This window comes from Choloepus didactylus, chromosome 5, assembly GCF_015220235.1.
Source record: "Choloepus didactylus isolate mChoDid1 chromosome 5, mChoDid1.pri, whole genome shotgun sequence".
NCBI lineage: Eukaryota > Metazoa > Chordata > Mammalia > Pilosa > Megalonychidae > Choloepus > Choloepus didactylus.
In genome coordinates, this window is record NC_051311.1 from 130,929,500 (window position 1) to 130,953,752 (window position 24,253).

General features: G+C 37.0%; 1 pseudogene; it reads right to left on the reverse strand.

Moving 5' to 3' along the window:
- Positions 1 to 1,698: 1,698 nt before the first annotated feature.
- Positions 1,699 to 17,315, reverse strand: LOC119535443 (annotated as a pseudogene).
- Between the last annotated feature and the right edge of the window lie 6,938 nt (positions 17,316 to 24,253).

Consider the following 24,253-nt stretch of genomic DNA (forward strand, 5'->3'; position numbering starts at 1 on the left):
TTGGGATTATGAGATGCACCATACTGGTTGAAAATCAGCTTTTTTCCACTTAATTTATATCTGCAAGTCATTAAATATTTTTCAAAAGTTTAAAAAATACACAAGATAAAAACCAAAAGAAGAATGAGAATATAAGTTTTAAGAACAAGATATGCTTATCTATCAAAACACTTCTATACTTCTGTTTTATATTAACTTTACAGTTGATATGAGTTTAAAATAAATATATTGGAAAACACATATTAAGCTTAATGGAACACGATATAGTTTCTGGTCAATTTTAACATATGTCAGAAAACCAAGTTATAAAGAGTAGGTTAAAAATATATAAAAAAAGAGGTGGTTAAAGCCACTGGAAGAGTAAAATTGATTAAAATTTGAGATGTCTTCCATTTTGATTGCTGAAACCTATTTCTGCTTACAATCTGAAAAGGCACAATGTTTTTTATTATTGGTACTTTTGCTACAATTACAAAATTCATTCCTGTGTTGTTTCATTACATAGTTCATTACTCTGATTACAGTTAAATTACAGATAAGAATAATTCTTTTTTAAATGATATATGGTTAAAGCAAATAAAATAGAATTAAAACAAGATCCATGACAATGTCTTACCTGAGCAAAAACATGTTGAGTGCACCATATATTTTTATAGCTAATATCATCTAGTTCCTTCAAAAACATTGGTAACATATTTCCAAATTTATTTTTCATACCTCCTCTTTCCTTGAAAAAGAAAAGGTCATGTGACCTTAATGTTCTTTCTAAAATAAACTGTCTCATTGTTATGATCTGAGGTAAAACAAAACAAAAAAAACCTCCTCTATTAAGTATGCTTCCTTACGCAGCAATCACATTATAGTGAGAGATTAACAGAAAAGGCATCCACTCTCCTCAATTATTCATACTAGATATTACTTATCTGAATTTATCATTGGGCAATATCAAGCTCATAATCTTGAGAGAGAGAAAATTTTAATTATGAAAAAGCTATGATATATTTAAAGCATGTATGTACTATTACCTATATATACCTCTAACAAAGGCATTTAGAGGAGAGTCACACTTCCACTGTATCTTTTGGATAAGTTTTCCCTTTCTTCTGTAGGTTTTCCCTCATTACAGTTATCTCCAAAATTTAACTATAGTAATTTTGCATTTCCCCTTCAGAAGTGGTATCTTCTTTCTGCATACTTTTAAGATCAAGCAATTCTTTGTTTTCTCTGGTGCTCCCTTTCAAAGGGATTAAAGAACCATGATGTGTTTTCCCTAGGTATCCATTCTGATGAACAAGTTTATCGATGGTGTAAGAGAAGTTATTTCCATCTGGGTATGTGTCTTTTCTGAGGGTTAGTCTGTCTACAATACACTGGAGTTTCTTCTGCTGCAGATATTTCTGTAGAAGTCAAGCAACTCACTGTTGAATTTCCTTCATAATTTGTAGGTTTCTCAAGACTGAAACTAGTTTTTGCTGCCTAATCAGTTAACTGATCTGCATTTTTAAACCAATACTGGAAACATGAGACATTTCCAATGCACTCATTCTCTCACTCTCAGAAAGACTTCAGCAGTTGAACTGAACAGGGTTTGAGGATGACTGAAATTCAGTAAGAAGATTCCGTTTCTTAAGATTATCAGTGAAAATGAATCATCATATGAGGACCTAACAGGCTTGGTCATAAACTGTGAGCTGTTTATCAACTTAAAAGTTGCACTTTTGGCACGGTAGATTTCATTCTGTACTTTTTTTTTCTTTTGTAATTTTTCTTTGAAGATGAATATAAGCACTGTAACGTTCTTTTTCTCTTTGCCAAGGAACTTTTGGGAATTGAATTTAGCAAAGAGTGATTTTTATTGTAGATAAAGTAGGAGACAAAGTGTATTTCTCATCAAACGTCTCCTTAGATGTTCCTACAGGTTGTTTTTTTTTTTCAGGGATAACCATCTCACCTATAATATCTCTTTGCCAGTTTATTTTTCCTTTGAAAGATTATTCATGGATTTATGGGATTGGCTTCTTAAGGTAATGGCAAGATGTTCATGAACGAACACTATCTGTTTTCAATACAGGTAAAAAAACACAAATTTCATTTTTAATTTCTGTAATGAACCCTCCCTGTTTCATTTCCTGATTTCTACATCGTGAGTTTCCATAAAGATCAACAAAAGATGAAGGTAAAACACCAGCAAAGGATTCATCTGAACAAGAAGTTTGTCATGTGAAATGTTCAAAGGTGCTTGGCAAGAGAGTTAGCTGGATTATCGTGAACATTTTCAATCATTTGGGAAGATATAGGGGAAAGATTTTGCCTTTTCTTCTTCTCCTGTAATCTTGTCCCCATTGCACTGTAATGACAATTTTATTTGTAGGGCTATCCATTAATGAACCATTAGATTCAAATAAGAGTAGGTATATCATTATCTCGAGTTATTTTTTGCCTTTGTTAGCTCTTCGACCATTTTGCTCAAATTCCCTTTGAAGTCTTTTATCATTTTCTGGTGTTTGGCACTTACATGTTTTTTTAATTAGGCATGGTAATTGTTCATTAGTATTAGCTGCAGGGAATAATGATTCATCAATGTGTACTCCAGCTGCCCTGCATTTTTCAACCCAGAACACTGACACAAGCTTTACCCTTTCTTCTGTGCTTTGTCCTGAGTGCTCTGGCATCCGTCTTTGAATACAATGTAAGTTGCCTGTTAAAAAAGTTTTTTAAACCTTTGCCTGCATATCTGTAAGTTGGTTTGTAAATGTCCTTGAATAATTTTCTGTTCCATTGAATGACCACAGGTGAACAAATGCTACTACCTTTCATGATGGAAACCCCCTGGGGGCCACCATAAGGGGACAGGGTACAAGCCCACCTCGCTGTGTGGGATCTGGGCGGGTTGGCCGTGCCAAGGCGAGGACTCTAAATGGAGCAGTGGCCCACGGACCACTCTTAATTCTCACTTTCAGGGAGTAAATCATGACTAAAACAGGTTTTGGAGCTCATGGAAAGAGCCTCAGTTCTTCATTTATTTATTTCCTTATTGTTGTTTATTATTCAAAATATTCTGGATGTCAATTTGTATTTAACATCCCTGTAAGTATACCCACCAATTCTGTAAGTAAGGAGAAGTACTTTCAATTGTGTCCAATTGTAAATGTAGACCTTGACAGAGAGAGACACAGAGAGAGAGAGAGAGAGAGAGAGGAAGAATCTAGAGAAATTTAAAAATTGACCATTACACAGAAGGGTTATTCTGCATTTTTGGGAAAAGTGTTACCTTGTTTTTAAAATATTTTGAAACATTTTCTTTTAAACATTATCCTGTTTGAATCCATGATCTTGATATATTCTCTAAAGAATTAATACTGTAAGAACTCAGGTGATAATCACCTGAGAATATATTCAAATAAAATACTTTTCTTGTTTACGTATTTTTTTCTATTAGAAATATTGATCAGATTTATGATTTAAGTATTTTTGTCTCTTAATAAGAAAAATATAAGTTGCCATTTAGGTCGGGCGTTGTTCAGAATACTCCCCAAATGAATTAGTATCTGTTATAAAAATCAAATAACTGTCTTTTAATTTTTGTGTAGCTGAGCTATAAGTAGGCGTCATATACAGCCAGTTTGTGGAACCAAAGGACATTGTTTGTTTCCCAGGAATCTATAACAACCAATCAAAATTTAGACATAGATATAAAGTTAAGAGTTTCCCTATGTCAAGTTCAGTTCATTCCCCTTAAGCAGAAGAATATTGTTCAAAACAAAAATAAAATTGGGTTCTCATTATCAAACACGTAGAGTGACAGTGAAAATATTTAGCACAGCATCCATCAATCAGAAAGGATTCTAGACAGAGTAATGGAGGAAGGTCCCAGAGGCCCCCGGCTCTCCCTCCTCGTGCCAGGTATTGCTGGACCGGAGTGGTGGTGCGGGACCAGGGAGCCAGGAAGTGGCTCTTTAGACCCAGGTATGGCATTATCTCAATATTTTAACAACCAGTGTGGCTTTACTGAACGTGAGCCCTGGGTAGGTGCATGTATCGTCTGCCTATGTGCCACACTTGCAATGTAGATAGGAAAAGCATTCCTTTAATTGCAGAGTTAATTTATGAAAAGGCCCAGGAAGTTACATAAGCATTTTGCTGATACGTGTGAAAATCAAACAAGGGAAAACGCAAGTGGAAAAGTCATTTCCCTTCAAGATAGTTAAGACTGATTAAAAAATTTCTATAAAACTTGTATAAGATGGAATTATAATGCCTTGAACAGTTGTAATTGGTGTATCAGATAAAGGGTTGACTATTATAGATTTGTTACATCAAGTACGTTTATGTACAGTGAGTTTTTAAAAAGCCTATTAATTATATTTATTAAGTCTGACAGTTGATTTTAAGGGGCACTATTATTTTACATAACACTAAAAATCCTGACAATTACACTAGAACGTAATGCTTTAAAATCACTTAGAAATTTTATTTCACATATATGAAAGACCTCTATTAGACCAAGTTAGACAAATATTTATCATCTCATGCTTGTACATACATTAAAAATATAAGTAAAGTAGTTTGTTCACATTCAGTCACTGACTTCTCTGATTCAAGTATGTTTTTGCCTAAGAGTTGTAATTTAAAAGTATGTCCTTAAATTCTTTGATACTCCTCCCTTCAGAGGTGGGGCCCTCCCACCCCCCACCCCCCTTGAATGTGGACTGGCCATAGGGACTTGCTCCTGCTAGATAGAATAAAGTGGACCCAACAGTGTGTGATTTTAGAGGCCAGGTCCTGAAATGTGACTGTGACTTTCCTCTTGGTTTCTCTTTCTGGGATTATCTGCATTGGGGGAAGCCAGATGCCACATCATAAGCAACCCTAAGGAGAGCCCCATATGGTACAGAACTAATGTCTCTGGACAATAGCCACCTAAGTGAGTGTGGAAGTGGATCTCCCAGCCCAGTGAAGTCTTCCTACAACTGCAGTCCAAGGCATTTTGACTGCAACCTCATGAGAGACCTTGAGCCAGAAACACCCAGATAATCCACACCCAGACTGTCAACATAATCTGAGATTAAAAAAAAACGCTTGTTGTTTTAAGCTGCTATGTTTGTGGGTGGGGGTGGGAGAGGTAATTTGTTATGCAGCAGTAGATAACTAATACAGCAGGAGTCATTGATTTTCAACCAACATCATCTGTGCCAATTAAGAGCATTAATGATGCAGTGTTTCTTTAAAGGATGTTCCACTAGTTATCTCCAGGAATTTCCTCTATGCTGATGATATCCATTCTGGAAGTTTTGCTGCAGATGTATGAGAAATAAAACCTACAACAGACTGTCACAAACTGGAGTGCCCTCTTTGAAAAGCCTCAAATTGTTGGGTAAGTGCTGAGGCCTGTTGGTGCTGGCAGAATTTGGGCATAAAAGAGGCATGCTGATCCTTGGAGACAGTGTGTGTGTGGGGGGGGCATTGGGAACATTCTAGTTACATGTGGTATTCTATATCCTGAAACAATTCATTACCAACATATTAGGGATAGAATTATATATTTAGAGAGAAAAGCAAGAATGCAAACAATGCTTAAAATGCTGGTTTATTTAGAAACTTCAGCAGGGTCATGGTGGGTACATAGTCTACATAAAGATAAAAGGAAAAGGGATATTTATCTGTTGTAAACAAACTGTCTTCTCCCTAAATCCTCTCCACTACATAAGATATCAAATATGAAAGGGTTTTTTAGACTGTTGAGTGCCAGACAAATGTAACATTTAATTACACCCATGTTCTGCCTCCATGCGGGAAGAATCACTAATCCTCAATTAATTCCCACCCGTGCCTTGCTCCAAGTACTTTCCCTGGGCTTTCTCCTCATTTCTGATTTCATGAGAAGGTATAATAAACAGGAAGAGAAATAATGATGCTTTAATATGATTTAGGAGGATTCTGAAATAATTGGGCTTATATCACTGAAAACTCCCTTTCATTTTCTTTTCTTTCATTTTTTATTTTTTAATGTATTTTTTTGTGAACTTTAACATATATACATAACAGTGATAACTTTCAAAGAATGATTTAACAAGTAGAGAGCAAATTTCAAAGAATGTCATGGGTCACAGTTCCACAGCTTCAGCTATTTCCATTATTGTAAAATATAACATACACACAGAAAGGTGTTAACTTTCAATGTACAGTTCAACAAGCAGTTATATAGATAATTTCAAGAATTGTTATGGGTTACAGTTCCAGGGTTTCAGTTCTTTCCTTATTATAAAATATAGGATATAAACAGAAAGGTGAAGCCTTTCAAAGTACAATTCAATGAATAGCTATAGAGCAAATTTCAAAGAATGTCCTTGTTCTGGTTTCCTAATGCTGCCAGAATGCAAAACACCAGAGATGGATTAGCCTTTATAAAAGGGGGTTTATTTGTTTACCCAGTTACAGTCTTAGGGCCATAAAGTATCCAAGGTAACACATCAACAATCGGGTACCTTCACTGGAAAATGGCCAGTGGTGTCCGGAAAATGTCTATTAGCTGGGAAGGCACATGGCTGGTGTCTGCTCCAAAGTTCTAGTTTCAAAATGGCTTTCTCCCAGGATGTTCCTCTCTATGCTGCAGTTCCTCAAAAATGTCACTCTTAGTTGCTCTTGGGGCATTTGTCCTCTCTTAGCTTCTCTGGAGCAAGTCTGCTTTCAAAGGCCGTCCCCAAAATGTCTCTAAGTTTCAGCTCCTCTCTCAGCTCTTGGGCATTCTTCAAATTGTCCCTCTTGGCTGTAGCAAGCTTGCTCCTTCTGTCTGAGCTTATATAGTGCTCCAGTAAACTAATCAAGGCCCACACTGAATGGGCAGGGCCACACCTCCACGGAAACTATCCAATCAGTCATCACCCACAGTTGGGTACCTTGCATCTCCCTGGAAACACAGGAAGAATTACAGTCTAATCAACATTAATACATATGCCCACACAAGATTACATCAAAGAATGGCATTTTGGGAGACATAATACATTCAAACTGGCACAGTCCTCCTTCCAGCTATTCCAACACCCAAGCATCTAAAAATAGATATATATTTATATAACGTTTCAGTATTCATAGACCTTTGTTAAATGTTATCTTGTTTGTTGCTACCCTTTCCTCTCACTTAATCTCTTTTCTCCATCTTCAGGGGTGTCTAGGCAGTGAGCACCCTAACTTGTTCATACTGAAAGGGGGTGTCGACAGTATGGGGAAGGGGGCTGCATCTGATAGTTGATCTTAAAGAGGCTGTTGCCTCTGGATTTTAGGACTTGCCTAGCATAGGAACACCCTGGTGGATTCAGGTTTCTGAGAGAGAAAACTTAGTGAATTTTTTATAGAATCTCAGGTAGGGACCAAGGTATTTGGGGACTACTTTTGGTAAGGGCACGGGATACTGTGGCCATTCGAAATGTCTAGCTGGAGCTTGCATAACAGAAACCTCCAGGATAGCCTCTTGACTCTATTTGGGATCTCTCAGCCACTGTGACCTTAGCTTGTTACCTTTTTTTTCCCCCTTTTGATCAAGTAGGCATTTTCAATTCCTCATTGCTAGGGCCAGTGTCATTCCTGGGAGTCATGTCCCATGTTGCCAGGAAGATTTGTGCCCCTGGGAGTGATGTCCCTCATGAGGGGGAGATTAATTTCTGTGCCGAGTTGGGCTTAGAGAGAGAAAGGCCACATGTGAGCAACAAAAGAGACTCTCTGGAGGTGCCTCTTAGGCATAATTATAGGAAGGCTCAGCCTCCCATTTACAACCCTAAGTTTCACAAGAACAAGCCTCAAGTCAAGGGCCTGATTTATTAAGTAGTGAGTTCCTAATTTCATATAACATATATTCTGTCCCAAGATAAATGGTCAGTTTCTTACATTATCTTCCCTTAGTTGTACAATCATCACTCTCAACTTTAAACAATTATCATAACATAAAACATCCCAGAGCACTTATCAGCTGCTAATTATTCATCCCTAGTATTAGTGTAGTGTTGGTAAGATATTCCTATTAAAATATCTATGACATGTAATGGGTAGTTTTCCACATACCACTCTGTTGTTAACTCTCTGCACCAGTGTCATACCTTATAAGTATATCATGCTAACACTGATTTAGGTCTGTAGTGCTACTCTGTGGGTACATGCCTTTAAACAAACACTTTCAAACCTGTTCACCTTCAATGTGGCACTGATGCTTATAATCCCATTAATGAACCATAGTCACACCTGACCATTCCCATACCATTAAGTTCACCCTCACATCTGTACATAAATTATCATTCCCCCTTCACTAGCTTCTGTCTATCTCTAGGTCCCCTATAGTCTACATTATAAGATATTTATTTTAGATTTTTCATGAACTTCACATTAATGGTAATATACAATATCTCTCCTTTTGTGTCTGGCTTCTTTCACTTAGCATTATGTCTTCAAGGTTTATCCATGTTGTTGTATGTTTCATGACCTCGTTCCTTCTTATTGCTGCATAGTATTACATCGTGTGTATATACCACATTTTGTTTACCCACTCATCTGTTGAAGGACATTTGGATTGTTTCCATTTCTTGGCAATTGTGAATAATGCCACTATGAATATCGGTGTGCAAATATCTGTGTCACTGCTTTCAGAGCTTCTGGATATATAATGACAAGTGAAATTGCTGGATCATAGGGTAACTCAATATCTAGTTTTCTGAGGAACCACCATACTTCCAGAGTGGCTATACCATTATACAGTCCCACCAGCAATGAATAAGAGTTCTAATTTCTCCACATCCTGTCCAGCATTTGTAGTTTCCTATTTTGTTTAATGGCCACCATTTTTATTGGTGTGAGATGATACCTCATTGTGGTCTTGATTTGCATCTCCCTAATCGCGAGTAAGATGAACATTTCTTCATGTGTTTTTTAGACATTTGTATTTCCTCTTCAGAGAAATGTCTTCTCATATCTTCTGCTTGTTTTTAAATTGGGCTGTTTATACTATTGTCGTTGAGTTGTAAGATTTCTTTATGTACACAAGATATAAGTCTCTTTTGAGATACATGGTTTCCAATTTTCTCCCATTGCTGTGGCTGCCTCTTCAACTTTTTGACAAATTCCTTTGGAAGTACAGAAGATTTTGATTTTGAGGAGTTCCCATTTATCTATTTTTTCTTTTGTTGCTTGTGCTTTGGGTGTAAGGTCTAAGAAGAGACCTCCTAATACAAGGTCTTGAAGATGTTTCCCTACATTATCTTCTAGGAGTTTTATGGTACTGTCTCTTATATTGAGGTCTTTGATTCACTTTGAGTTAATTTTTGTATAAGGTTTGAGGTAGGGGTCCTCTTTCATTCTTTTGGATAGGATATCCAGTTCCCCTATCCCCATTTGTTGAAGAGACTGTTCTGTCCCATTTCAGTGGATTTAGGGGCCTTATCAGAAATCAATCAACCATAGATCTGGGGGTCTATTTCTGAATTCACAATTCGATTCCATTGATCAATATGTCTATCTTTGTACCAATCCCATGCTGTTTTCACTACTGTGGCTTTATAGTAGCCTTCAAAGTCAAGAAGTAAGTCCTCCCACTTCGTTTCTCTTTTCTGGAATGTTTTTAGCAATTTGAGGCATCTTTCTCTTCCAAATAAATTTGATAACTAGCTTTTCCGATTCTGCAAAGTAAGTTGTAGGAATTTTGATTGGAATTGCACTGAATCTATAAATCAGTTTGGTTAGGATTGACATCTTAATGACATTTAGCCTTCCTAGCCAGGAACACAGAATACTTTTCCATCTCCTTACATCCCCTTCTGTTTTAGTGAAGTTGTATAATTTTCTGTGTAGAGGCCTTTTACATCCTTGGTTAAGTTTATTCCTAGGTACTTGATTTTTTAGTTGCTGGTGAGAATGGAATCTTTTTCTTGAGTGTCTCTTCAGTTAGGTCATTTCTAGTGTATAGGAATATTACTGATTTATGTGCATTAATCTTGTATCTTGCCACTTTGCTGAATTTGTTTATTAGCTCAAGTAACTGTGTCCTCAGTTTCTCAGTGTTTTCCAAATATAAGATCATATCATCTGCAAATAATGACTGTTTTATTTCTTCCTTTCCAATTTGGGTGCCCTTTATTTCTTTTCCTTGTCTAATTGCTCTAGTTAGAACTTCTAGCACAATGTTGAATAATAGTGATGACAGCAGGCATCCTTGTCTTGTTCCTGATCTTAGAGGGAAAGCTTTCAGTCTCTCACCATTGAGTACTATACTGACTGTGGATTTTTCGTATATACCCTTTATCATATTGAAGAACTTCCCTTCAATTCCTACCTTTTGAAGTGTTTTTATCATAAAAGGATGCTGGATTTTGTCAAATACTTTTTCAGCATCTATTGAGATGATCATTTGATTTTTCCCTTTTGGTTTGTTATTGTGTTGTATTACAATGATTTTCTTGTGTTGAACCACCCTTCCATGCCTGGGATGAACCCCACTTGGTCATGGTGTATGATTTTTTTAATGTGTCTTTGGATCCAATTTGCAAGTATTTTGTTGAGAATTTTTGCATCTGTATTCATTAGGGAGATTGGCCTGTAGTTTTCCTTTCTTGTAGCATCTTATCTGGTTTTGGTATTAGAGTGATGTTGGCTTCATAAAATGAGTTACGTAGTGTTCCGTTTTCTTTGATCTTCTGAAAGAATTTGAGCAGAAATGGTGTCAATTCTTTTTGGGAAGTTTGGTAAAGTTCCTCTTTGAATCCATCTGGCCCTGGGATTTTATTTGTAGGAAGCTTTTTGATGACTGATTTCATCTCTCTACTTGTGATTGGTTTGTTGAGGTCTTCTGTTTCTTCTCTGGTCAGTCTAGCTTGTTCCTGTGTTTCCAGGAAATTATCCATGTCCTCCAAATTGTCTAGTTTGTTGGTGTACGGTTGTTCACACCAATTTTCCATGTGCACTTGGGACTGCCAGCCTTGTGGGGTGGGGGGTTGGGGGGGGTGGAACATGCCCTGTGCAGTTTTTCAGGGAGTTCACTCCAAGACACAGTTGTCCCGGCCATTCCCATGGCTGCAGGTGGAGAACTCTGGGGCTGCAGAGCTGCCCGTCTCACCCCCAGCTCAAATGCCCCACAGTCCCTGTCTGCTGTGTGCCCATGAGTCCCTGGGATTGGGGGAGGGTGCATAGTACTTCCTTGTAGCACCCTTGCCTCTAGGCTGCGCACACTACAGGCTTCTGTGGAGGAAGGGCAGATGTTGTCACAAGTCGGCTGAATTCTGAATCCCCTCAAGAGAGCTCTCAGCCACGGGACTCTGAAGGGTTATCTCCCCAGCCAACTACAGAGACGGGGCTTAAAAAGTTGCCCACTTTGTGCTCAGCAGCCAGTCCCCAGCTCGACAGCATGGAGCTGTGAAGGGTTATCTCCCCAGCCAACTGCTAAGATGGCTGCATGGGGCATAGGAAGCTGCCCCCTTCCATGCTCATCCACCTGTTCCAACCACCAGTCCCTGGCATGGGGGCTCTTGGTTGTGGGTCAGTGAAGGGTTATCACTCCATCCAAGTGCTGAACAGATTGCACGGGGCATGGAATGCTGCTCCCTTCCATGCTCATCAGCTGGCTCCAATCGCCTGTTCTCCAGTGGAGTTCTGGGCTGAACACTCACTGGTCTTAAACGCAGTCTCTCAGCTTCTCCAGGCAGGTACTCACTATGTGGTGCAGATGTCTCTGCCCAGCCAGTGGAGCCCTGGAACTCCTGTTCTGGAGCACTTTTCTGTCCTTTATCTAGTGTTTATCATGGAGGAGAATTTTGCTTTGTCTCTCCTAATCTGCCATCTTCCTGGAAGCTCCCTTTCCTTTTCTTTTGATGAATTTATTTAATATATAAAGCTGCTTCCTCCCGTGGAACTAGTGCTCCTAAAATAAAGCTTCCCTCCTGTTCTGCTCACCTCACCTGTAATTTAATTAATCTCTTTTTACAGATTTATTTCCCCCCTTCTCCCTTCTAACTTTTTCCCTAACTGGAAATTCTTGGATTACAGAAGTCATTCCCTTGCTAGCATCCTTTTAGTCTTGCTTTAATTCAACACATATTTGAAAAATAGTATTGCTGGAGAGTTAATGCTAGATGCTGCAGGGGATAAAAAAATAAATAAAACACAGTCCCTGATATTGCCTACCTTTAAACAGCTTAGTTTCTAATAGGGAAAAATATAAATGCTACACAAAAATGACCACAATGTAAGGTAAAATGGAACTGGTACAGGAAAAGATTACATCAAATACTAGTTGAGGATTTCCTTTTCTAAGAGTCTCGTGATGGTTGTTGGCTTGCTTGCTTGCTTTTGTCAGTCAGTTCCAGCTCACCTCAATTTTCTCTCTCTAAATATTACACAATTATTCTTTCCTGCAAATACATCAGTTTTCTACTACATTTCCTCCTTTAACTCTTAAACACATGCCTATGTTCTAGAAAGATGCTTCATTTGTTTTCATTATTATTATTCTATTGAACCTGCAATGATAAAATATAACAGCTATTGTTTTATTTCTGCTTTGAATTAGTCTATGATGTGACATTTCTGCCTGTATTCTGCCAAATCTCATCACTTGGCAGCTAACCTTTCTCTGCCCCCACCCTCTTCCATGTTACAGAACTGGTGATTTAAAAACAGCTCTCAGTAATATTTGTCCTTCACCCACTTATTTCTGTGCCTTGATATCTCTGAACTGGAATTAAAATACCTTGAGTCACATGGTTTTCTCAGTTTCCCTTTTTGTTTTTCTCCTTCCAAAATCTTAAGTCGACCAAAATTAAGGACTTCTCCAAGTTTAAATTTCCTTTAATGTTGAGCCACATTTTAACAAATACATAATCAAAGTCTTCATAATTCATGAGAACTATGATGCATTATGTCCAATGATGTTGTATGTGTTGGGTGCACCTGAGATTAAAACACCTCCATACCATTCTTGGTTGACTACAGATAGACCTTTTTCCCCCTTTATCCTCACTAATAGAATCCAGATTTTGTTTAAGCTCCTCCAGGAGGCTGGAGATAAATCTTGATTTGTTAAGCTAACCTTGGGTCTCATTTCCCTCGACAAATGCAAAGTGTAGACATGGGCATGAGATGTGATTCTGGCAAATTAGGTGTGAGGGAACCTTTAAGGGCTTTGGGAATTTTGCTCACTCAAAAACAGAGATGTTCTCTTTTCTTGCCACTGGATATTGTCACCTGCTTGGAATCCTGGGAACCAAGGTTACTGATTTAGCAACCATATGGGAGGGTCGAGTTTCAGTTTCAACCCTGAGTCACTGAGTTAACCAACCCTGCTGCTTCATCACATTCAGTCTTCTTCTGTGAGATTATAAATGTCCTTATTCTCTGTCACTATTAGTTGGGTTTTCTGTCAACTTGCAAAGCATCCTATCTGACATATCACCTGAGGTGAAACTAGACACAATGTTAAAATTATTTTCCTTATCTACTTTTGTTGGCTTTTCTTCTCCTTAGGGCCACTCTTTTTTCCTCCAGTTGCCTGGTATCCTCCTACTCTTTTAAATACTCTGTCCATCAAAATTGAGAAGACTTGTGAAATTGGATTGTTAACCCTCATGAAATAATTGTGTTTGTAACAAAAGGGTTGAGGGATTTTAGGCACTGGCAAATGGTGGAGGAAATGTTATTTTAGGAAACTGAAATAATCACAATTCTACTTACTTGTGCAGTTGGTCCTGAAGGCTTTCCAGGTTCACCCTTGGAGGTGTGAAGCACGAATCCAACTCTCCCAGAGGAAGGGTTGCATGATTACCTTACTTTAGACCAGTTACTTAACTTTCTTAGCCTTGGTTTCCTCATGTGTCAAATGGACATAATAACAGCAATATCTTCAGAGTTGCTGTGAGCATTAGGTGAGGTAATTCATGAAACTTGTTGCAGTTTTATACGGATCCCTGGGCCAGTCTTCCTCAGAGCTTTTGGCTACTGTCACCCTGTCCTTCACTACTTCTGTAAAAATTCTCAGTGCTTTCAATAGCCACAGAGATGATCCTTCCAAAACCTTAGTTCCATAACCTCTTCTCTTATAGAGATCCTGCATCTACCTTACCTCAGCTAGTCAACCCCTTGATCTTTTCCTAGCTTCTTCAATTCCAGTAACTCTAACTACTGCATTGTATCAATTCAATCACGACACTCTGACGTTGTACCTTTCTAGCTCATTGACTCAACTACTCAGGCTCCAAGTTTTGACCCCACTAGGTTGAGAAATCTGTTGGTTCTACTACCTTTTTACTGATCCTTGCCCCCTCATATCCTCATCTGTCCCCTTTCCCAGCTTTAGTACCATAGTAAAATATTAATAATTCATTTCCATATGTCCCCAATTCTCCTGTACCTATCTCTCTCCATCAAACTATCCTGGCAAAACCCACCACTCATGGTTAAATCTAGCCAACTCAGCTCCAACAACCATGCAATTGAATACGAAAACCACCCAATTTCATGATAGTTAAATTCAAATGGACACTTGCTGCTGTGTAAACATACTACATTTTCCTAATTTGTTCACTTTTCCACTCTCTTGAACTGCTGTTTCACACCTTCTTCTTTGATTTCAAACCTTCAGCACCTCCCCCCTGCTTTGTATTTTCAGTTGATGACCTTGTTCCTACTTCATCAGAAATAGAAGCAGAAGAGAACCTCCACAAATTCCTATTCCCACATTTATCAAGCTTCCTGTGTCTTACTCTGCCTTTCGTCCTGTTATTATGAATGAAATCTCTGTGCTCATATTTTTTTTTCATTTTTTTAAATTAAACTCAGTTTCATTGAAATACATTCACATACCATACAGTCATCCATGGTGTACAATCAACAGTTCACAGCACCATCACATAGTTATGCACCCATCACCCCAATCCACCCTTGAACACCTTCCCCACACCAGAAAGGATCAGAACAAGAATAAAAAATAAAAGCAGAAAAGAATACCAAACCATCCCCCCCCCCCACCCTATTTTTCATTTAGTTTTTGTCCCCATTTTTCTACTCATCCATCCATACACTGGATAAAGGGAGTGTGATCCACAAGGTTTTCACAATCATACGGTTTCTGTGCTCATATTTAAGGCTAATGTTTATTTAAGGCTAGATTCCATCCTCTACTCACTGCTCAAAGAACAGCAATTCCTTCCATCTTGCTCCTACATCATCAACTTTTCCCTCTCTATTGAATCATTCTCATCGAAAAATTATGCAGTGATATATTTAAAAAGAAAATAATTTAATTTCTTGAAGAAAACAATCAAGAAAAATAAAACTTTTTCCCCCATTCCTACTTCCTACTGCATTTCCCTGCTCCACCTAAAAAAAGTGTTTTCCATACTCACTGTACCCAACTTTTCTTCTTCCATTCTTTCTTAAACTCATTCTAACCAGACTTTTGTTCTTACCACTCAATTAGCATACTTTTTTCTCAAGGTCATTAATGACGTCCTCCATTTAACTAAGTCCTCTCAGACGCATTTGGCACAGTTGGCCACTCCCTTTTTCTGCAAACATTCTTTTTTTTGGCTTCTGGAACTCTCATTTCTCTGGGTTTTCTTCTTATGTCATTGGCTCTCTTATCTCAGCACTTTTTCAAGTCCATTCTTCTACCTTGCCAGGGTAAAACATATTAATCCATAACTATTCCTTTTTTGTACATTCCATATTCAGCCATCAACAAATTCTGTTGGTTTCATATTCAGAATCTAACCACATCTCATAACTTCTCACCACTTCTAATACTAAACCTTGTCTAATCTACTATCATCTCTCACCTGGATTATTGCTATAATCCTTGCTTCACTACTGTCTAGTCACAGCAAACATCCAGACATCATCTTAAAATCCTAAGTGAGATTGTGTCACTCTTTTGCTTAAAGCCCTCCAACTGGTTCTCATCTCTATTAGTTAGAATACTGGCTAAAGTACTTTAATGCAGAGACTCCAAAATGTCATCAAACAATATAACAGTTTATTTCTCTTTCGTGTAGAAGTTTAAAGGTATTTGGGAAGTACAGCAAGAATGAATACCTCTGCTCCATGAGGTTCTACTAGGAACCGTGTTCCCCCATCTTGTTGTTCTGCCATCACCTTATAGTGCAGGTCTGCTGAAAGTGAATTCTCTGTTTCTGTTTATTTCTACTTCATTTTAGAAAGATATTTTTGCTGTTTATAGAATTCTGGTTAAACAGCTTTTGTCTAATTTTTTCTTTCAGCACTTTAAAGGTGTCACGCCACTGTCAAATAGCTTGAAAAGCAGCCTGTTGTAATTATTTTCTTTATACCACTTGTCCTTTTCTTCTAGCTCCCTTCAAGATTTTCTCTCTGTCTTTTGTTTTAAGAAGTTTGAATAGGATAGGTCTAGGTCTGTATGTGGGTTTTTGTTTGTTTGTTTTGCTTTGCTTTTTTTGGTATCTGTTGTTTGGTGTCCTCTGAATTTCCTAGAGCTATTGTATTAATTATGGTGAAAAAAGTCTCAATCATTATTTTTCAAATATTTTCTTTCTTTCTTTCTTTCTCTCTCTCTCTCTCTCTCTCTCTCTCTCTCTCTCTCTTCTGTTTCTGTGATTCTGAACAGACACATGAGACTTTTGATATTTTCTATTTAGAATATTCTGTTCTCAGTTTTATACTCTTTTTTTTTTTTTTTGTCTTTGTGTTTCATTTGGATAATTTCTGTTGACCTATCTTCAAGTCTACTGATTCTTTGCTCGGATGTGTTAAGTCTTCTGATAAGCCTGTCAGAGACATTCTTCAGCTCTGTTACTATGTCTCTTTGTTTTTAGCATTTTTATTAGCTTCTTTCTTTTAGTTTCTATCTCTTTGCTAAAATTACCCTTCGTTTCTTGTATGTTATCCATTGTTTCCACTAGAGACTTTAACAATTAATCACAGTTATTTTAAATTCCCTACCTGGAAATTCCAACATCTATATCATATCTGAGTTGGCTTCTGCTGTTTTGCCTCTTGATAGTATGTTGTTTTTTTCTTATTTTTTATATGCTCCATAATTTATTTGGAAAGCCAAATATCATGTACAGGACAGGAGAGAAATAGTCTTATACCTGGAAATGTGAACACTCTCCTTCTGCTAAGTCTTTCATGTGGAGGTTTGAATCAATATAGTCAGGAGTTCATCTGGGTTTGTGATTTGCTGTTGCTAAGGTTACCCTCAGGGAACCACAAACCTCAAGTTTCTCTAGCATTACTTTGTGTTTAGGGTGGGGCTGGTTTGTCAGAGAGTATTTTTCAAAGCCTGCTTCATCCTTAGCTTTAGGTCTTTCCATTGTGCAAGGTCTTCAAGAGTGCTTCCCTCCATGCTCTTGCCCCTCCTCCAGAAACAGACGCCGTCACTTGTTACTTGATGCTTGTAACCCTGTGTGTATGGGTGGAGGCAATCTCTGCTCTAATTAAGCCTCACTGTTTGCTAGCCACTGTGTCCCTGGGTTTGGGTGAGTGGAAGCTTTACAGTAATCCTTCTCCTGTCCAGCTGTAGTTCTGGGAAACAAATATACTGATGCTCTTCCTCCAGCAGTTTAAGGCTTTTGTTCATTAGTAGGTTCTTGTATATTTTAATGGGATCCATTCTAATGGATGAAAGCCACACATGTAAAACTCCTTGAGCTAGCCATCTCTACCTTGGGCTTATAATGAGAGATAATGTCCTCTTAGAAGGACTTCTTAGAAGATATTGTTTGACTGAGAGTCTCTAAACAATACCTTTAACATTTTTAGAGGGCCTTTGGTTTGACAGACACCATCTTTCAACTTTCTGTGGTCTTTAGCCAAGAATTTTGCATACCCTCAGCTTCATTTTTAGACCAGGTGTTTCTGGTAGTGCCTAGGATTTGATCTTGGCTCAGAAGGCATTTCTTAACTGAAGCATTGTTTGCCATCTGGAGAGGCTGGGAATTTTTAAAACCAGTAAGTCCTGCCTCATTTTTATTTAACAGTCTTTCCTTTAGCTTGTCTTTATCTCTTTACATTTTATTATATATGGTAAGAAGAAACCAAGCAGCATCTTCAGCATTATACCTGGAAATCTTCTTATCTAAATTTCCCAGTCATTCAGTACATTTTCTGCTTCCCACATTACTACAGGTGACAATGCTGCTAAACAATTTGCTACTCTATACCAAGGATCTCCCTTCCTTCACTTTCCAATGAGACTTTTCTCACTTTCCTTTAAATCTTCACTCATACCCTCAACAAAAGTCACCATGCTTCTACAAACAGTTTGGACAAGGCTTTTCAAGATTTCACCAACACTTTCCTAAAAGTCTCTGCAGCTTCAGCCCACTCCCTCATTTTAGGTATTTTTTTATGGCAGTACTTCACCTCCAGGAATCAAAATCTCCATTAGTTACCTATTGATACATAACAACTTGCTCTAAAATCCAATAGTTTAAAACAACAAACGTTATTATTTCACAGTTTCTGTGGGTCAGTTAATTTGGAGCAGTTTAGCCAGGTGATCCCAGCTCAGGCTCATTGATGTGGTTACGATTAGGATGTTGGCAGAGGTTGCAGTCATCTGAAGGTCTGACAGAAGGTGTAGGAATCACTTGCAAGACAGATTGCTCTTGGAAGGAGGCTTTTCCATAGGCTGCTTGAGGGTCCTCACAATATGGCAGTCAAATCCCCCCAGATTTGAGAGAGAGAAGGTAGGAAGTTATCATCCCCTTTATGACCAAGACACTTGCTGTCACTTTTGCCATATTCTATTGATTAGAGGAGTCACTGATTCCAGACTAGACTCAAGGGAAGGAGAACTAGGCTCCATCTCTTTTGGTTGGGGGGAAGTGTTAATGAGTTTGGGGAGCTATTTTAAAACTACCAAAAGAGGGATAGGGAAGAAGGTTCAAGGTAGAGTCTTATTCCCCTCCCCAGGCCTGAACAACAAGGCAGGGTTTCTCAGGACCTTTGCTGAACTTTTTTTGGGTGAGAACCCTGTGATGTTTGTGGAGAGGAACCTGTGAATGGGTACAAATTCCCCTTGAATCTGAAGCCCCAAGGTTCTCCATATTCTCTTTTTTTAAAAAGCAGTTTTATTGAGATATATTCACATACTATACAATCTATCCAAAGGGTACAATCAATGGCTTTTAGTATAAGCACAGTTTGTGAATTTATAACCACAATCAATTTTAGAACATTTTCATTACTATAAAAAGAAAACCTCATACATATTAGCAATCACCTCTTGCTTCCTCTGTCCTTCCCCAGCCCTACATAACCACTAATCTATTTCGGTCTCTATAGATTTATTTACATTTATATGTTACATAAATTGAATCATAAAATATGCAGTACTTTGTGTTTGGTTTCTTTCACTTAGCAAAATGTTTTTTTTTAAACTATTGTTATTAATTAGAGAAGTTGTAGGTTTGTAGAAAAGTCATGTAAAAAATACGAAGTTCCCATATATACCACTGTGATATTGGTGACACTGTGCATTAGTGTGGTGTGTGATACCTTTGTTACAATTGATGACAGAATATTAAACTAGTACTATTAATTATAGCCCATACTTTACATTAGGTATATTATTTCCCATATACCACCCTATTATTAACACCTTGTAATAGTGTTGGACATTTGTTATAATTCATGAAAGAACATCCTTATAATTATACTATTAACCCCAGTCCATCTACCACAACAGGGTTCCCTGTATTATACAGTCCCATGTTTTACCTTCTAACTTTCATTCTAGTAACGCACATAACCCAAAACTTCTCCTTTTAACCACATACATAGTTCAGTGCTGTTAATTATACTCACAGTAATGTGCTACCATCACCATCATCCATTTCCAAACCTTTACAATCAATCTAAATAGAAACTTTGTACAAATTAAGCATCAGCTTACCATTCTCTACCACAGTTTTTCCCTGATAACTTATATTCTTGATTCTGTCTCTATTAGATTGCTTATTGTAATTAGTTCATATCAGTGAGATCATACAAGTTTTGTCCTTTTGTGCCTAGCTTATTTCACTCAACATAATGTCCTCAACTTTCATCCATGTTGTTGTATGCCTCAGGACTTCACTCCTTTTTTTTTTTTTTCTAGTTCAAGAAAGAATTTTTTTATATTTTTTATATTTGTACATTTAATCACATTCATAGTCCACCACAAGATTCACTGTGTTATACATTTCCATGCTTTGACCTCTACCTTTCCTTCTGGTGACATACATGATTCTAAACTTCCTCATTCCGCCACTTCCACACACCATTCAGTACTATTCATTATTCTCACAATAACATGCTACCATCACCTCTGTCCATTTCCAAACATTTAAATTCACCCTAGTTAAACATTCTGTACATATTAAGCAACCGCTCCACATTCTTTAGCCTCATTCTATATCCTAGTAACTTATATTCTATATTTTATGTCTATGACTTTGCATATTATAATTAGTTCATATCAGTGAGATCATAAGACATTTGTCCTTTTGTGTTTGACTTATTTCTCTTAACATAATGTCCTTAAGGTTCATCCACATTGTCTCACACTTCAGGATCTCATTCCTTCTTACTGCTGAATAATAATCTGTCATATGTATATGCAACATTTTGTTTATCCATTCATCTGTTGAGGGATACTTGGGTTGTTTCCATCTTTTGGCAATTGTGAATAATGCCACTGTGAACATCAGTGTGCAAATGTCTGTTAGTGTCCCTGCTTTCAACTCTTCTAGGCATATTCTGGGTAGCAGGAATGCCAGGTTGTAAGATAACTCTATACTTAGCTTCCTGAGGAACTACAGACTGTCTTCCACAGCAGCTGTACCATTTTACATTCTACCAGCAGTGAATAAGAGTTCCTATTTCACCACATCCTCTCCAAAACTCAGTTTCCTGGTTGTTTAATAGTGGCCATTCTAATAGGTGTGAAATGATATTTCATTGTAGTTTTGACTTTCATTTCCCTAATAGCCAGTGAGGCTGAACATCTTTTCATGTGCTTTTTAGCCATTTGTATTTCCTCTTTAGAAAAATACCTATTCATGTCTTTTGCCCATTTTTAAATTGGGCTGTTTGCTTTTTTATTGTTGAGTTGTAGAATTTCTTTATATATTCTGCATATCAAACCCTTATCAGATATGTGTTTTCCAAATATTACCTCCCATTGAGTCAGCTGCCTTTTCACCCTTTGACAGAGTCCCTTGTAGCACGGAAGTATTCACTTTTGAGGAGGTCCCGTTTACCTTTTTTTCTTTCATTGCAGGTGCTTTGGGTGTAAGGTCTAGGGAACTACCTCCTATCATTAGATTTTGAAGATGTTTCTCTATATTTTCTTCTAGGAGTTTTATGGTACTGGCACTTATATTCAGGTTTTTGATCCATTTTGAATTAATTTTTTTATAAGGAGTGAGATAGGGGTCTTTTTTCATTTTTTTTTTGATATGGATATCCAGTTCTCCCAGCACCATATATTGAAGAGACTGTTCTGTCCCAGTTGAATGGATTTGGGAGCCTTGTCAAAAATCAATTGATCATAGATCTGAGGGTCTATTTCTGAACTCTCAATTCAATTCCATTGATCAATGTGTCTAACTTTATGCCAGTACCATGCTGCCTTGGCAATTGTGAATAATGCCGCTGTGAACATCAGTGTGCAAATGTCTGTTAGTGTCCCTGCTTTCAACTCTTCTGGGTATATTCTGGCTTTATAATATGCTTTAAAGTCAGGAAATGTGATACCTCCCAGATTACTCTTCTTTTTCAAGATGTTTTTGGCTATTCAGGGCCGCTTACCTTTCCAAATAAATTTGATAATTAGTTTTTCCAGTTCTGTAAAGTAGGGCTGTTGGAGTTTTGATTGGTATTGCATTGAATCTATAGATCAATTTGGGTAGAATTGACATCTTGATGACATTTAACCTACCAATCCATGAACAGAGGAAGTCCTTTCATTTATTCAGGACTGCTTTGATTTCTTTTAGCAATGTTTTATAGTTGTCTGTATAAAGATCCTTAACATCCTTAGTTAAGTTTATTCCTAGAAATTTAATTCTTTTAGTTTCTATTGTAAATGGAATTTTTTTTTCTTGATTACCTCATTGGATAGCTTATTATTACTGTATAGAAACCCAATTGATTTTTGCATGTTGACCTTGAATCCCACCACTTTGCTGAACTCATTTATTAGCTCAAGTAGCTTTGTTGTATTTTTTTTTTCTGGATTTTCTAAATCTAGGATCATGTTGTCTGCAAATAGCAAAAGTTTTACTTCTTCCTTTCTGATTTGGATGATTTTATTTCTTTTTCTTGCCTAATTTCTCTGCCTAGAACTTCTACCACAATGTTGAATAACAGTGGTGACAATGGACATCCTTGTCTTGGTCTTGATCTAAGAGGGAAAGGTTTCAATTTCTTGCCATTGAGTACAATGTTAACTGTGGGTTTTATATATATGCCCTTTATCGTGTTGAGGAAGTTTCCTTTAATTTCTGTCTTTTGAAGTGCTTTTATCAAGAAAGGATGCTGGATTTTGTCAAATGCCTTTTCTGCATCAATTGAGATAATCATGTTTTTTCCCTTTTGATTTGTTGATGTGATGTATTATATCAATTGATTTTCTTGTGTTGAACCACCCTTGCATACCTGGAATAAAACCCATTTAATCATGGTGTATAATTCTTTTAATGTGCTGTTGGATTTGATTTGCCAGTATTTTGTTGAGGATTTTTGCATCTATATACATTAGAGAGGTTGGTCTATAGTCTTCTCTTCTTGGAGTATCTTTAGCAGGCTTTCATATTAGGGTGATACTGGCTTCATAGAATGAGTTAGGTAGTGTTACCTCTTCAATTTTTTTGGAAGAGTTTAAGCAAGATTGGTAAAATTCACCTGCCATGCTCTCTGGACCTGGGCTTTTCTTTGTAGGAAGTTTTTTGATGACTGATTCAGTCTCTTTACTTGTGAATGATTTGTTGAGGTATTCTATTTTTTTCTTGAGTCAGTGTAGGTCGTTCGTATGCTTCTAGGAAATTGTCCATTTCATCTAGGTGTCTAATTAGTTGGCATACAATTGCTCATAGTATCCCCTTATAATCTTTTTTATTTCTTCAGGGTCCATTGTAATGATTCCCTTCTCATTTCTGATTTTGCTTATTTTATCTTCTCTTTTTTTGTCTTTGTCATCTAGCTAAGGGATTGTTGATTATTAATCTTATTAATCTTCTCAAAAAATCAAATTTTGGTTTTATTGATTCTATTATTCTTTTGTTGTCTATTTCATTTCTTTCCACTCTAATCTTTGTTATCTCTTTCCTTCTGCATGCTTTGGGGTTGGTTTTCTGTTCTTTCTCTAGTTTCTCCAATTGTTCAGTTAAGTCTTTAGTTTTACTCTTTCTTCTTTTTTTATTTTTTAATTATTGTTTTATTGTAGAATATAACATATATACATAAAATTGATAACTTTCCAAGTGCAGTTTAATAGGTAGTTAGCAAATTTCAAAGAATATTATAGGTTACAGTGCCACATTTTCAGTTATTTCCTTAATGTGAAATATAACATACATACAAAAAGGTAATATCTTTCAAAGTATGATTTAACAAATAGTTATATAGGAACTTCCTTTTAAATGTAGGCATTTGAGCTATAAATTTCCCTCTCAGCATTGCCTTCACTGCATCTCATAAGTTTTGACATGGTATGTTCTTGTTTTCATTCTTCTTGAGATACTTACTGATTTCTTTTGCAATTTCTTCTTTGACCCATTGATTGTTTAAGAGCATGTTATTTTACCTCCATATATTTGTGAAATGTCTGATTCTCTGCTTGTTATTTATTTCCAGCTTCATTCCATTATGATCAGAGAAAGTGCTTTATTTTTTTTCAATCCTTTTAAATTTACGAAGCCCTGTTTTGTGTCCCAGTATGTAGTCTATCTTGGAGAAGGATCCATGATCACTTGAGAAGAATTTATATCCTGCTGTTTTGGGGTGCAATGTTCTATATATGTCTGTTAGATCTAGTTCATTTATCATATTATTCTGGTTCTCTGTGTCCTTATTGATCCTCTGTTTAGATGTTCTATCCATTGGAGAGTTGTGTGTTGACAACTTCATTCCTTTTCCATGCTGAATAATACTCCATTGTATCTATATACCACATTTTGTTTATCCATTCATTGGTTGATGGATATTTGGGTTGCTTCTATCTTTTGGCAATTATAAATAATGATGCTATGAAAATCAGTGCGCA